General features: G+C 44.2%; 1 pseudogene; it reads right to left on the bottom strand.

Annotated features, from left to right (window-relative positions):
• Positions 1-100: 100 nt before the first annotated feature.
• On the bottom strand, positions 101-3,438 carry LOC143640157 (C-X-C chemokine receptor type 4-like; annotated as a pseudogene).
• Between the last annotated feature and the right edge of the window lie 9,216 nt (positions 3,439-12,654).

Raw genomic sequence — 12,654 nt, 5'->3', positions numbered from 1 at the left:
AAAAACTGTACAGTATTGGTCAGTCTTTTATATCTGAAAAACGTGTAACTTTAAAAAAGTTCTTTTTCATATTAAAAAAAAAAAGTCTTTTACATCAACGTTAGCTGGAGTGAAAACTTGAAGACTCAGACTCAGTTGAAACAGAAGAATGTCCACCTCGTTTGCCTTTGGAGAGAATCTTGAGGCTGGACCCTCTGCTCACAGAGGTGAGTGCATGCTGGGCTGAGGTTTTAAATTTGGCTCCAAGGAAGGCATAGAGGATGCCTTCCATAGGGATTCAGGCAACAGTGGAAAAATGCAAGGGCCTCGGTGATGGAAATCCACTTGTGCACAGTGTTCTCAAATTCACATCCTTGTTTGATGATTTCTAGAAGAATGAAAGAGTCGATACTGATCCCAATGTAGTAGGGCAGCCAGCAGGCAAAGAAAGCCAGGATGAGGATGACGGTGGTCTTGAGTGCCTTGCGCTTCTGGTGGCCCTTGGAGTGTGACAGCTTAGAGATGATAATGCAATAGCAGGACAGGAAGAGAATACCAGGCAGGATAAGGCCAACCATGATGTGCTGAAACTGGAATACAACTACCCACAAGTCATTGGGGTAAAATTGGTCACAGATATATTTCCCTTCTGCCTCACTGATATTGGCAAAGATGAAATCAGGAATAGTTAGCAGGAGAGCAGGGATCCAGACGCCAACATACACCACCTTTTCAGCCAACAGCTTTCTTGGCCTCTGACTATTGGTGGCATGAACAATGGCCAGGTATCGGTCCAGACTGATAAAGGCCAGGATGAGGACACTACTATACAGGTTGACAGTATAGATGACATGAACTGCTTTGCATAGAAATTTCCCAAAGTACCAATTTGCCACAGCATCAACAGCCCAGAATGGAAGAGTGATGACAAAAAGGAGGTCAGCCACTGATAGATGCAGCCTGTACTTGTCCGTCATGCTTCTCAATTTCTTCTGGTAACCCATGACCAGGATCACCAATCCGTTGCCCACACTGCCAGTCAAAAAGATGATGGAGTAGATGGTGGGCAGGAAGATACGGTTGAAATGGGCACTTTCCTCCCGGAAGCAGGGTTCCTTTATAGAGTCATAGTCCCCTGAGCCCAATTCCTCTGAGTAGTTATCTGAGGTGTATATCTGCAAAAGAGGCAAGGGTACACATTCACTTCCAAGGTCAGCAGACACTACTCAACCCAAGTTTTAAAAAAATGTTTCTGGGTATTAAAAGCAAACAATTTATTGTGTGTGTGTGTGTTTGTGTGTATATATATATATATATATATATATATATATATATATATATATATAAACCCAATTCAGGTCAGCCTTCTTCAGGAAATTCTAAAGTACTGGGGAAAGGCCCAAGAGAATTATTATAGAATCCTACAGCCATACTCCCCATCTTCCCCCATAGTTACTTCATTATATCCCTCTTTAGTGGAACCAATTACAAGATTCTTTGTTTAGAACAAAAGGGCGCTGAGACTCTGAGGGTTTCAAAGTCACATCTTGGCTAACTCTTCTGCCCCGCCCACTAGAGGAAAGGAAAAAAAAAAACGTACAAGGGAGATAAAAAAAAAAAAAAACACACACACACACACCAAACATACACACAAAGAGGCCACTCCCAGGCGGCATGGGGTGGGGGCAATGTGGGTGTAGAATCTAGGGTTGCAGGAGGAGCTGGGATTAACTTTTTGTATGAAGATCAGCCAAAAGAGGCCAGAGGGGAGGAAGGAACAGACGGGGGAGGGAGGGGGCTTCACAATCCTTAAGTCTTTTATTCTTTTAAAACGCAAAATATTGTTTTTCCCACGCCGGTCTAAATGCAAACCATTCTGCGCTTCAAGCAACACGTAGTGGGGAAGGAGACTGCGACATTAAAGCGAGGGCTTTTAGGGCTTGAAGTATTGAGAGAAATTGTCAGAAAGGAGCAAATGGCACCCCCTTAGTCCAAACCGACGCTCCTTGGGGGCGTGGGCCTCTTTTGCCATCCTCGTGTTTATTACTTGGCACGTTTGAGACGTTAGGGAGTGCGGCATTTTCCTGGGTGGGGAAAGTCACGGGGTCTGCACTCGTGGTCCGCGCCCCAAGTTTCATTTCCTTACTCTCCCAGGTCGCTTTCCACCCTGCCACGGATCCAGTTGAAGGGGTCGGAAGGGGGCAGTTGGAAGCCTCCAGGCATTGGGCTTAGGAGGGGTCGGATCACCCCACCACAGCCGAGCCGCTACCCACCACACCCACATCTACAACAGGCTGGTAGCGGCTCCAGGCGTTCCGCCCCGTTGTGCGGCCAGGCTTGCCCCTCAGGGTGCTAAAGAGAAATTGGGCGGCTCCGTGGTGAGCTCCTTTGAATTGCGCGCCGCGGGAGGAAATGAAAAGCCTCCCAGGCAAGGAGGTTTTAAAAGGCTTCAGGAAACCACCGACGGTTAAGCTACACAATAGGTTGGAAGACAGCCAAACGGTCTCCCCGCTTGCACCTGTTCTTCGCCCGGAGACCAGGCAGCCCAGGTGCTGTCCCAATACCCCTGCTACTTCAGTGCCTGCTGCACACACCTCGGGGCCAGAAGTTCTATGTGCCTGCCTCCTTCGACCTCTGCACAATCCCAAACTCCCAAACTTCGAGGCCCCGCTAGGGGCAAGCGAAGCGCTTCGGGCACCGCACCTTTTTTCTCAATCCCAAGGGGTGTGGATAGCTTCCAACCACCTCCGGGCTGCTGCCACAGCTTTGACCCCTCAAGCAAGCAGCGCAAGGTGCCTGCCCGACTTTCCCGCCGTCTGCCCACTTTGCCCGAGTCTGGCACACCTCTGCTGGCCGCACAGAGTTAAGCTAACGTGCGCCCAAAGGCAAGAAACAGTCCCCAAGAGCTTGTGCTCGACGTTAACCTAGGACGCAGTATACTTCTGGAAATCAGCCCAGGAGCGCTGACCCCCGCCTCTAGGTTCAGATAATGTAACTCGCTCCAAGACACCCACTTCCCTGGGAGGAAGAGACCAAGGTTCTGAATACTGGGGCAAAGCGCGCGCCTTCCCTGCACTTGGACAAAATGTTATGTTTGCAAACAGCATGCACCGCAGGACTCAAGGGGGAGACACATGCAGCCGCATGAACCCTCATTTCAATTTTTTCCCCTCAACTTTCAGGGGGAAAAAAAAGAATTCCAATCTTAACCCACCACGCAGCCATAGTCCTGAAAATTTCTTTCCATGTCCCTTCTTTGGGGGCATGGACATATCCAATGTTCTGGTCCCTTCTGCCCGCTCTGAGAGAGGCTGAGCTCTAAGTTCAAGCGTCTGTACGTTTAGCACAAAGGTTGGAAATGGACTTACACTGATCCCTTCCATGGTAGCCGCTCCTTCTCCAGTCGCGGAAGCCACGGGAGAACTCAGGTCCTCAGGGTCACTTTGCTACCTGCTGCAACAGCCAACAGATTGAAGTTTCTGGCCGAAGCTGGACTTTTATAAAAACACGCTCGCTAAACCGGGCATGGGCAGTTAAGAGGGCAGGGGGGGGGCGTGTTTGGGGAGAAGTACTGGCAACCAAGAGGAGGACGGAGGGGCGGGGCCTAGGGGTGAGCTGCTTGGGGAGCTCCAGAGCCGTACTGGATCACCGATGGTCACTTTTGAAAGTCCACAGTAGGGTAGAACGTCCCCGAACTTGGGGGAAAGCCTTATGTGTCTGGAGGGAGGCGGGAAGCGCGACCGTGAGACGCATCTTTGCGTGGTGAGTGCGACAATTCTCACTCACGTGGATGGAATCGAGACCTGGAAATGCTACAGATGGAGACACTGAGGTCCAGAAAGGGGAAGTGACTTACGATAGTAACCCAACCAGTAGGCGGCAATGTTGAAAATGGGGCCCCAGTGTCTGACTCCATTCCCCGCTCTTTCAGCAGATGCCGTCCATTCGGCAGATTTTTGTAAAGGTGCTTCGGAGCAAAACTGTGTGCAACTTTATGTGAATAATCATAGTAATTACATCAGGGTCAGGCGTAAGTAATCAGGAAACACCTTTCAGAAGAAGATAGGATTTGATACAATTCTTGAGACTAACAGAGAAGTAGAAGTGTGTTCCTGGGAGGAAATTCACAATAGTGGCAACTATTATTCATGAATAATATTTTTGTGTTTGCGATTTTATTAAAGTGTTTGGCGATTGGGACTTTCTGTAACATCACAAGGAATTTAGAATCACTTGCTCATTCTCTTAAAACGTGTGGATGGTAACATCACAGAGATGCATTTAGTCAACAGATTATGCACAAAGGGCCGACTGTGTGCCACGTGCCGGGGAGGGGGAGCATCCTTGGAAACTGGAGACCGGCCGCAGAGACGAAGTGCCTTGGGATTCAAGCCTGGACTGAACCAGGTTTCCGAGCTGTATCCGTTGTCTTCCACAGTTGTGTGCGGAGAACAGCTTTAGCACAAATGAGAAATTAGGCTGAGGGGCGGGGCGGGGATTGGACGGTTAAAGCAGCCCCAGACGGACTGGGGTTTGCAGTAGGCGTCCAGACATAAATTTCCAGCCCCTCGCCACTTCCCGCCTGCGTCTCGCCTGGGTGCGGCCGCGAGCGAGGGAGGGGCGGGGCTGAGAATCAGTGCGACTGCACACGGGGGGACCGCAAGAGTCCTAGCTGGTTCCCAGGTAGGAGCTTCGGGTCCTGAGACCTCTGGTTGCGCAATGGCAAGGACCCCAGATTGCAGCCTCCTATCTTGGGACAGCCCTAAGGAGAGGATTTGTCCAGAGTGGACCCTGAGCAGTACCCCACCTTTACTTTATCAAAGGAAAAGCTTTCGGTTTAGAGGTGTTTCGGGAGACTGAGACCCTTTTCTCTACTGAGCATGATTTTCTTCTTTTGTAAGGGCCGGCTCCCTAATGTTTGCCTTTGAAGGTTTCCCTGTACACTGCACTTTAGCAGATACAGGAAAGCTGATATTGGGGGTCAGGTGGAACCCTCAAAACCCTCCAAATAACATACAAAAACTCAAAAGCACTTTTATTAAAACGTCTAAACACAACTTCAGTATTTTCTTATTTTCATAAGCTAGTTAGGACAGGCAGAAGATCCGTTGAGGGACTGGAATTTCAGACGGGCTACAGGACTTGCATTTTGGGAAGCTTTGTAGTGACGGGATCAGTATGTTTTATCCTGGAATGACAGCTGTGTTGTATCTCCAAAATCCATTCTTCACAATGGCAAAAGTCTGAAAGGTGGAATCTCTCAAACTTACCCCCAAAGGAAGAGAGGATATATCCCTAGTAGAATGATTTGAATAATAAATATTTGTTGATTGTTTGCAGGCAAAAGAAGTCTCCATTTATCTGAACGCTCCCTTTAAGGATCATTTTAAGATAAGAGGAAACAAAAGAACAATGAAATGCTATTTAGTGACTATAAATTAGCCAACATTTTTTTTTCTTTCAAAGATAATATTTGGCTTTGGGCTTTGTAAAGAGCAGCTGTCTCTATCTCTAACTACTGGTACAAGTGTGGGTTGGGACAGCCTCAGTGAAAGTATTTTATATTCAGCAGGAACCTTAGGACATCACCTATAGAAATTTATCCTAAGGAAGAAAGACTTATGCCACATTAATAATAGTTAATAATTAACTTATGACCATTAATAATAGTGAAATATCTGAACAATACCATAAGTCCATTGTTGGTGGATAGTTGAGATTTTGGTACATCTATATATGAAATTCCCTGTGGACACTGCAGATAATGTTGTGAAGAATTTTTAGTAACATGGGAAAATATGAAACAATAAGTGCCAAAAGCAGGATTCAAAACTGTGTATATAGTGTAATCTCAATTTTGTTAAAATACAAATTTAGGAAAAGATAGGATGAAAAATGAAATATTTATAGGAAGCTTCATTGGCTAGATAATTATATTTGATTTTTACTTTCTTCCTTGCATTTTAACACTTTCCATTTATTTCTAAAATAGTAATGAAGCATTTTCATATTCAGAAAAATGTCAATAAATTTTAACAAAAAAGAAAAAAAAATCAGAATGCCTCCTTTCTCATACCTTTCTACTTCCTAAAGTATTCACTAGATGTGATAAATTTTTCCGTGATAGTCCTCCTTGTTTTCTCCCTGTTAATCTTACCTAAACCGCTGTTTTCAGTACTCTATGATATACTTTAAAAAACAAACAAAACTCAAACATTGATTGCTTGTTAAGTGCAACCAACCCCAGATAATCTCCTCAACAATTCTGAAAGGCAGGTGCCATTACTTCTTTTCCTTAGGTAAAGAAAATAAGGTCTGGAGAGGAAGAGCAACTTGCCTGTGACCACACAGTGAGGATCTGCACTCAGTCTGTCTGGCTCCAGAGCTCCGGCTTGTTCCATTCCATTACAGTGTCTCCCTTTTTCTGGTCATTGCAATTTACCCTCTGAAAGCTGCATCCTCTGGAAGGTCACTTGACATTTACTTACCTAGTGCTTGAGTGGCATCTCTTGTGAAGTAATCCAACTTTTAAATGCATGTATGTCTTTATTCCTCTCCCCTAAATATTTTTTCCTATGTGGCTCTGAGAACAGATCCAGGTTTAGGGACTGTCAGCACTTTGGCAGTGTCCCCAAGTTCTCAAGTTGGCTTTAGCCCAGGGAATTACTAGCCTTGGCCATGGTTTGGAGGAGATGCTTGCAAATCAAGAGACATGGTGGCAAGCATCCTGCCACCTCCTGTTGCTCTCTCTGTAGCTGGTTGATTCATGTGTAAGTCTATGTGTACTTATGTGTTTGACAGAAAGCTGTACTCTGTTCCAAAATAGGCTCCATGTCAGAGAGGAAGACAGCTTAGGGACAGTCCTCTTCCTGAAGGTGGATGGCAGGAGACAGGGATCTTAAAGGCCTGAAGAATATATAGCATCCTCCTGTCCTCTCACAGACCCTTCCAATCTCTTTTTAAAATGTTTGATAGCTTTTCTGAAAGAGAAAAAATAGTACAAACTTCCTTGATGGTTGTAGGGGATACTCAGAGGGATAAAGTTAATGTTTTCCCAAGTAATTAAAAAAAAAAGAAAGAAAGAAAGAAAGAAAAAGAAAAAGCAAGCCTGTTTCCCCCAAGGGTCATGTAATTCTAGCAATAGGTTACAAATCTCAAAGAGACAATGCTATCAAATATCAACTATTTGCAAGGTGGTGTTAAGTGAAATGGTCTCCTGCCTGACCACACCCAGCCCACTCCTCCTTCTCTAATGCCTTCTGTCTCCAACACTTACAGGTGGAAAATGACTTTGGAAAAGAAACTTAAGCCTTAGAACTTAAGCAGCTCTATACCAATTTAGGAAAATTATTACTGGTTTTCTTGGAATTATTTAAATCACATCTTAAATTTCTAAAAGGTTTGCTTTCAGTAAAATGAGACTATTTGTGATTTCTTTCAAAGTTCTATAGCAGTCAGGAACAGTCAACATAATTTCCTACCCAAAGAAAAAAAGCTAGGCTGGTAAACAAATATAGCCAATTTAGAGTCACCCTGGTAAGTCATTTTAACAAAGCAGCCACTTAATTAGCAATGCAATGATCATTACTTCACTAATTCCACTGCCAGGAGGAAGAATTGTTCTCAAAGTTTGCTGTGCTCATGTGGCAGGTGCTGTGTGACTTTGTGGGTGTGAAGAACAGCACCAGACAGACTCAGTGCTATTGCTTCAAAAATTATAGTGTCAAGCTGGGAAAGAGGGCATGACTTTAGGAAATAATTGAGTGAACAAACCCTGTTCTCCATGGAAAAGGCTTGTTATTGTTTTCCTTAAGCCAGTAATTTATTGGTGGTGACCTCAGGCAGCTATATAACAAGAAGAAGCTTTAGAGCCCTGTGGATAGAAGGTTTTCTAAAGAGAACTATGCATCCCATGGCAGAGCCCCAGTTCTTCTAGAAATGTGGTGGTCTGATTGATCATGTAGATGAGTTTTGAGTATACCAAGAGCATTACATTGGCAGAAGGACAGGTGGGAATTATTTGTGTTTATGTGTCTGTGCGTGTAGGGGAATCCATGCAATATTTTGCTTGACCTATTCTCCTCCTCCTTTTCCTGTTCCTCCTCCTCCTCTTCTTGCTCCTCCACTTTCTTCTTCTTTCCTTTGGTACTGGAGATTGAATCTGGGCTACATTCCCAGCCCTGAGCTACATTCTCAGCCCTTTTTAATTTTTATTTCGAGATGGTGTCTCTAAGTTGCTTAGGGTCTCACTAAGTTGCTGAGGCTGGCCTTGAACTTGGAATCATCAGCCTCCCCAGCCTGGGATTATAGGCATGTGCCTCCATGCCTGGCTGTTTTGACAGTTTTCTGAATCTAAAGCTATGGAGCTCTTGTAAGTCTAAGACACAAGTGACAAAGTTTAGAAACCTGCAGATATTGTAAATGAGTGAGACAATAGAAAGTGGTGGAGACTGTAGCTAACTGGAAGGTGTATGTATGCCTTGCCTAAAAGTGGCAGCAACTACCTTCCATAGAGGGAATTTCAGTCATCATGAAGAGAGAATGAAAGTCCTGATTTTTTGAAATATGAAATCTATAAACTTAAAAAATGTTGGTTCGCGGTTTGAGGGCATGGCTCATTGGTACATTACTTGCCTAGTGTGCACTGGGCCCTGGGTTCAATCCCTAGCATCAGAAAAAAAAAAGTAAGTAAATAGTATTGGTTCAAAACAAACACAAAAACTCTACAAACTTTCAGTTTACACTGGTCTAAGATAGTCTAAGATGATGACAGGAACAGACACACATAGGCAGCAATGGAAATAGACAACAGCTGGCTTCAGAATCCTTGTGGGGTGCCCATATCTCTGAGATTAAAATTAGTCACTTTGGATTTCAGAATTGATCCTCCACTGTGGCTTATGACTAATTCAAGTCTGGGTCCCTAAAGAGAATTAAGAAAGTCTCTGTGACTCATATTCTTCAACCCCTTTCCCATCCCTGGCTCTCTGCTTTATCTGCTACCTTGATGCATGAGGGCTTGGTCCGTTTTTCTTTTTCTTTTTTCTTTCTTTCTTTCTTTCTTTCTTTCCTTCCTTCCTTCCTTCCTTCCTTCCTTCCTTCCTTCCTTCCTTCTCTCCCTCCCTCCCCCCCTCTCTCTCCCTCCCTTCCTCCCTCCCCCCTGGGATTTGAACCCAGAATCTCCTACATGCTAGGCAAGCACTATACCATTGAGCAACACCCTCTGCCCTAAGCCTGATTTTTCCTTTCAGCTATTGTAGGATAACATCCTTCAACAAGAAATACACGCTTCATCCTTTTCTTTAAATAAGAGGAGTTACAGTAGAAGGGATTGCAAACCAGGCAGTGTAACTCTGTGATTCAGAGCATGGGGGTACTGCATTGGCTCATACAGGCATTAACGTATCTACCTCTAAATTTGGAGACATCATGTTGATAGCTTAAAATTGACCACAGTGAGAATATTACACCATGGAAATCAGCAAATGTGATAAATTAAGGCTTTTTTTTTTTGAGAACTTATTTACCAGCACATGGTTTACCAGTGTAGATCTGGGTACGCGTATCTCTAAAAAATCTATTACCTTTCTTGTAATATCTAGATAACAGTAGCATTTTACTTTTTAGATTGTTGGAGGATTAAATACAATATATATGTAAAATCTTTAATATAGTGTGGAACACATAAGTGCTCAAATACATGATCTATATTAAATATAGGTTCAGATCTCAGCTACTAAAAATCTCTCTTGCCAGTGGAGGGCTTTAATTAGCCAGGCAAATGGCTTTCTCCATCATTACCCACAGAAGTCAGGTAAAGAGAAATGGAGCCTTAAATAAAGTGTGAAATGTTCTTTCTTCTAATTGCAGGGCAGAAGAGAGATGTGTGATGAGGGAAGGAAAGAGAAGTAATAAAGAGTTTCTCATACATGCCTCTATAGCCCCTCCTGTAGTTATGGAGTCTCAGATTTGGGTTGGAAGGAGTCCTCTGGAGCCATTTGGTGTTATCTTCCAACCACTGTAAGGAAAAACTTCAACAAAACCCAGTGGGTGGTCCAGTCTCTTAACACTCCCAGGGAAGTCTTGCCCAGCAGGGGAAAAAGAGCCTATTTTATGCTGGGCCAACCTAGTCACTAGACAACTCTTCCTTTCTCCTGGGCACCTGGCTCTCCTCTTTGCTATCCACTAGATCTAACTAGGCTAGAGCTTGCCTGGATGAGGAGAGGAAGCCAAAGAAGGCGACAGCCAAAGCCATCCTGAGGCTAAAGCAAAAAATGTGCTCTTTCTGAGACACTTATTTCTGCAGCCACAGGGATGAGTCTAATGAGAGGCTTCTGCTGGGAGCCATCAGCCAAGTAGGTATGACAATCTCCTTGCCAGCTTACTTCCATGCTGTCCAGTGGAAGGACTTCTGAAAGGTGACCTTGCTCAAGGACCAGGGCGGTTTAGCATAATAGGAGATTAGGGTGTTCCCCCTTTAGAATAGGGCAGTTTAGCATAATAGGAGATTAGGGTGTTCCCCCTTTAGAATAGGGCGTATCCTGCTGCTGAGTTCCTCTTGAGTTCTTAGGGTCAGACAGTATATTTTGGGAGACAGAAGCCCATGTGGAGTGGATTTGGGCAGAACGTGTTTGTAGACGGCCGGTGTGAGTTCGGGAATAAAGAATTGCTGTTTGAATCTACAAGCTGTGTGGAGACTCGTGATTTGTGCCCAGCCAGAGACTGCGGCAGGCTTCTTTGTTCCATTAGTGAGTTTGAGAGAGGAATTGGGCCAGGTTAGGGTTTCTTTTCATAAAAGAAATTATCTCCAAACATGGAAGATTTAGGGATTAAGTGTCTCAAAAGATTTAGTGCTAGACTTTTTAAGGCTTCCTGAGACTTTCAGACATACTTGCCTTGGAGAAAAATATGCAGGAAAGTAGCAGTGTCGGAAGCAGGCTAATAAAGAATGAAGTGAACCCCCTCTTTGCTTTGTGTTACGTTAGGCAAAACCAGGTTCAAATGAATATTTAAAAAGTCATCTGACAATACATACTCAAATGAGTTTCCTTTTTGCAGGTGCTGGTGGCTGCCTGGAGACAATATTGCTTTATCATCTAGATTTCCCTGTCATTCCCTCCCATGAAAAGCTCAGGGAATTTCCTGAGATCTGTGTGAGCTGGGGATGGCTCTGTGTTGGAGCAGTTTATTTTTAAATAGAGGAAAGGAAAATGGTTCACTGTCATTTAAAAATACCACAGGGGCATGTCTCCGGTTTTCTTCATTTCCCCCTCCCCCACAACTCATTTATCCAGGTGTTTAATCCTTTGTGGCACCCGCTGGGCTATGTTTATTTGGGTTATTTTTGCTTACCACTGTCCCTGGCCCCTCTTATCTTTGAAAGCCAAGGTGGGGCAGCTCTGCTGTCTGAGCAGGCATCAAAGGTCCTATGTCCTCCCTGTTGTTTCTTTATGGTTTGGGAGTCAGCTAACATGTGGATAGTTTATGACTTGCTTGTGGGGGGGGAGGGGCAGAGAAGAAAGAACAACTTCCACGGAGACACTTTAGGAACAACTCTGAACCACTTGGATTAATCCTTTCCATGAGATGGTCTCTATTTGTGTGTCCAATTGATAGAAAATGGGAGGGTATCCCAGCTCCATTGTCAAGTGTCTCTCTAACCTGATTTAGGAATGAACCTCCTCTAGACTGAACAGGTTCAGTAAAATTTCCCAGGTAAAATTTCACTTCAGCATAAAGGTTTTGTCAGCTGGTTACTTTTTTGAAGGGATTTATTTTTTTACTATTCCTTTCACCCATGGGGTGTCCTGAGGTTTTTGTCATAATTTGACAATTTGCCAGACTAAAAAAAGAACCACCCACCTCCTTCCACCAAAACCTTCCCCAATTTCTCTCACACATGTGTGCACACATGTACGCCCACACAGTTACACTTATTACTGCCCCAGATATCCAAGTTCTCTAGTGCTTCTGAAAAAAAAAAGTTTTTTTTCAATCCTGAGGATGGAACCCAGAGCCTCTTACAAGCAAGTGCTCTGCCCCCTAGTTCATGCTTCTGAGTTTGTGGAGACCCTAGCATCTCCTGATTTTTCTCTTCTTTGTCATTTGCCTTCCCCATTCCTAACGTCCATTCTAGAAAAGGGAAAGCTCACTAAGACACCATCACACACATTCCTACCTATGCTTCTCTCTTTGAGTTCAGGGGTTGAGTGTCCCAGGACTGGCCTAGAAAGTGAGAGAGGCTCCCTGGTGCCTGGTCAGCAAAGATCCCCTTTGTCCTTTTATGCTATCTGTAAAAATTTAACTGATGCTCTTTTGCAACAGTTCCCAGGAATTGTCCTTTGCCTCTTTTTTGAAAGTACAAATATACAGAAGATATTTCTGCTGTCCATTCCCCGACAGTCAAGAGAGTTTTGCTAACTTTATTTACTTCTTCTAGTTTGCATTGTGAAAACAATAGACTGCTTTCCAAATATTAAAAAAGTACATCATGCTAGATGCAGTGGTGCATCCGTGTAATCCCAGCTACTCAGGAGGCTGAGGCAGGATTCCAAGTTCAAGGTCAGTGAGAAACTTGGTGATGCCCTGTCTCAAAAAGGGGTAGAGGTAACGATTAGTGGTAAAGCACCCTGGGTTCAATACTTAGTACCTTGAAAAAAATGTACATCATTAAGT

This window comes from Callospermophilus lateralis, unplaced genomic scaffold, assembly GCF_048772815.1.
Source record: "Callospermophilus lateralis isolate mCalLat2 unplaced genomic scaffold, mCalLat2.hap1 Scaffold_124, whole genome shotgun sequence".
Lineage (NCBI taxonomy): Eukaryota > Metazoa > Chordata > Mammalia > Rodentia > Sciuridae > Callospermophilus > Callospermophilus lateralis.
The sequence above is the reverse complement of the archived record's forward strand: the minus strand, read 5'-3'. Positions and strand labels throughout refer to the sequence as shown.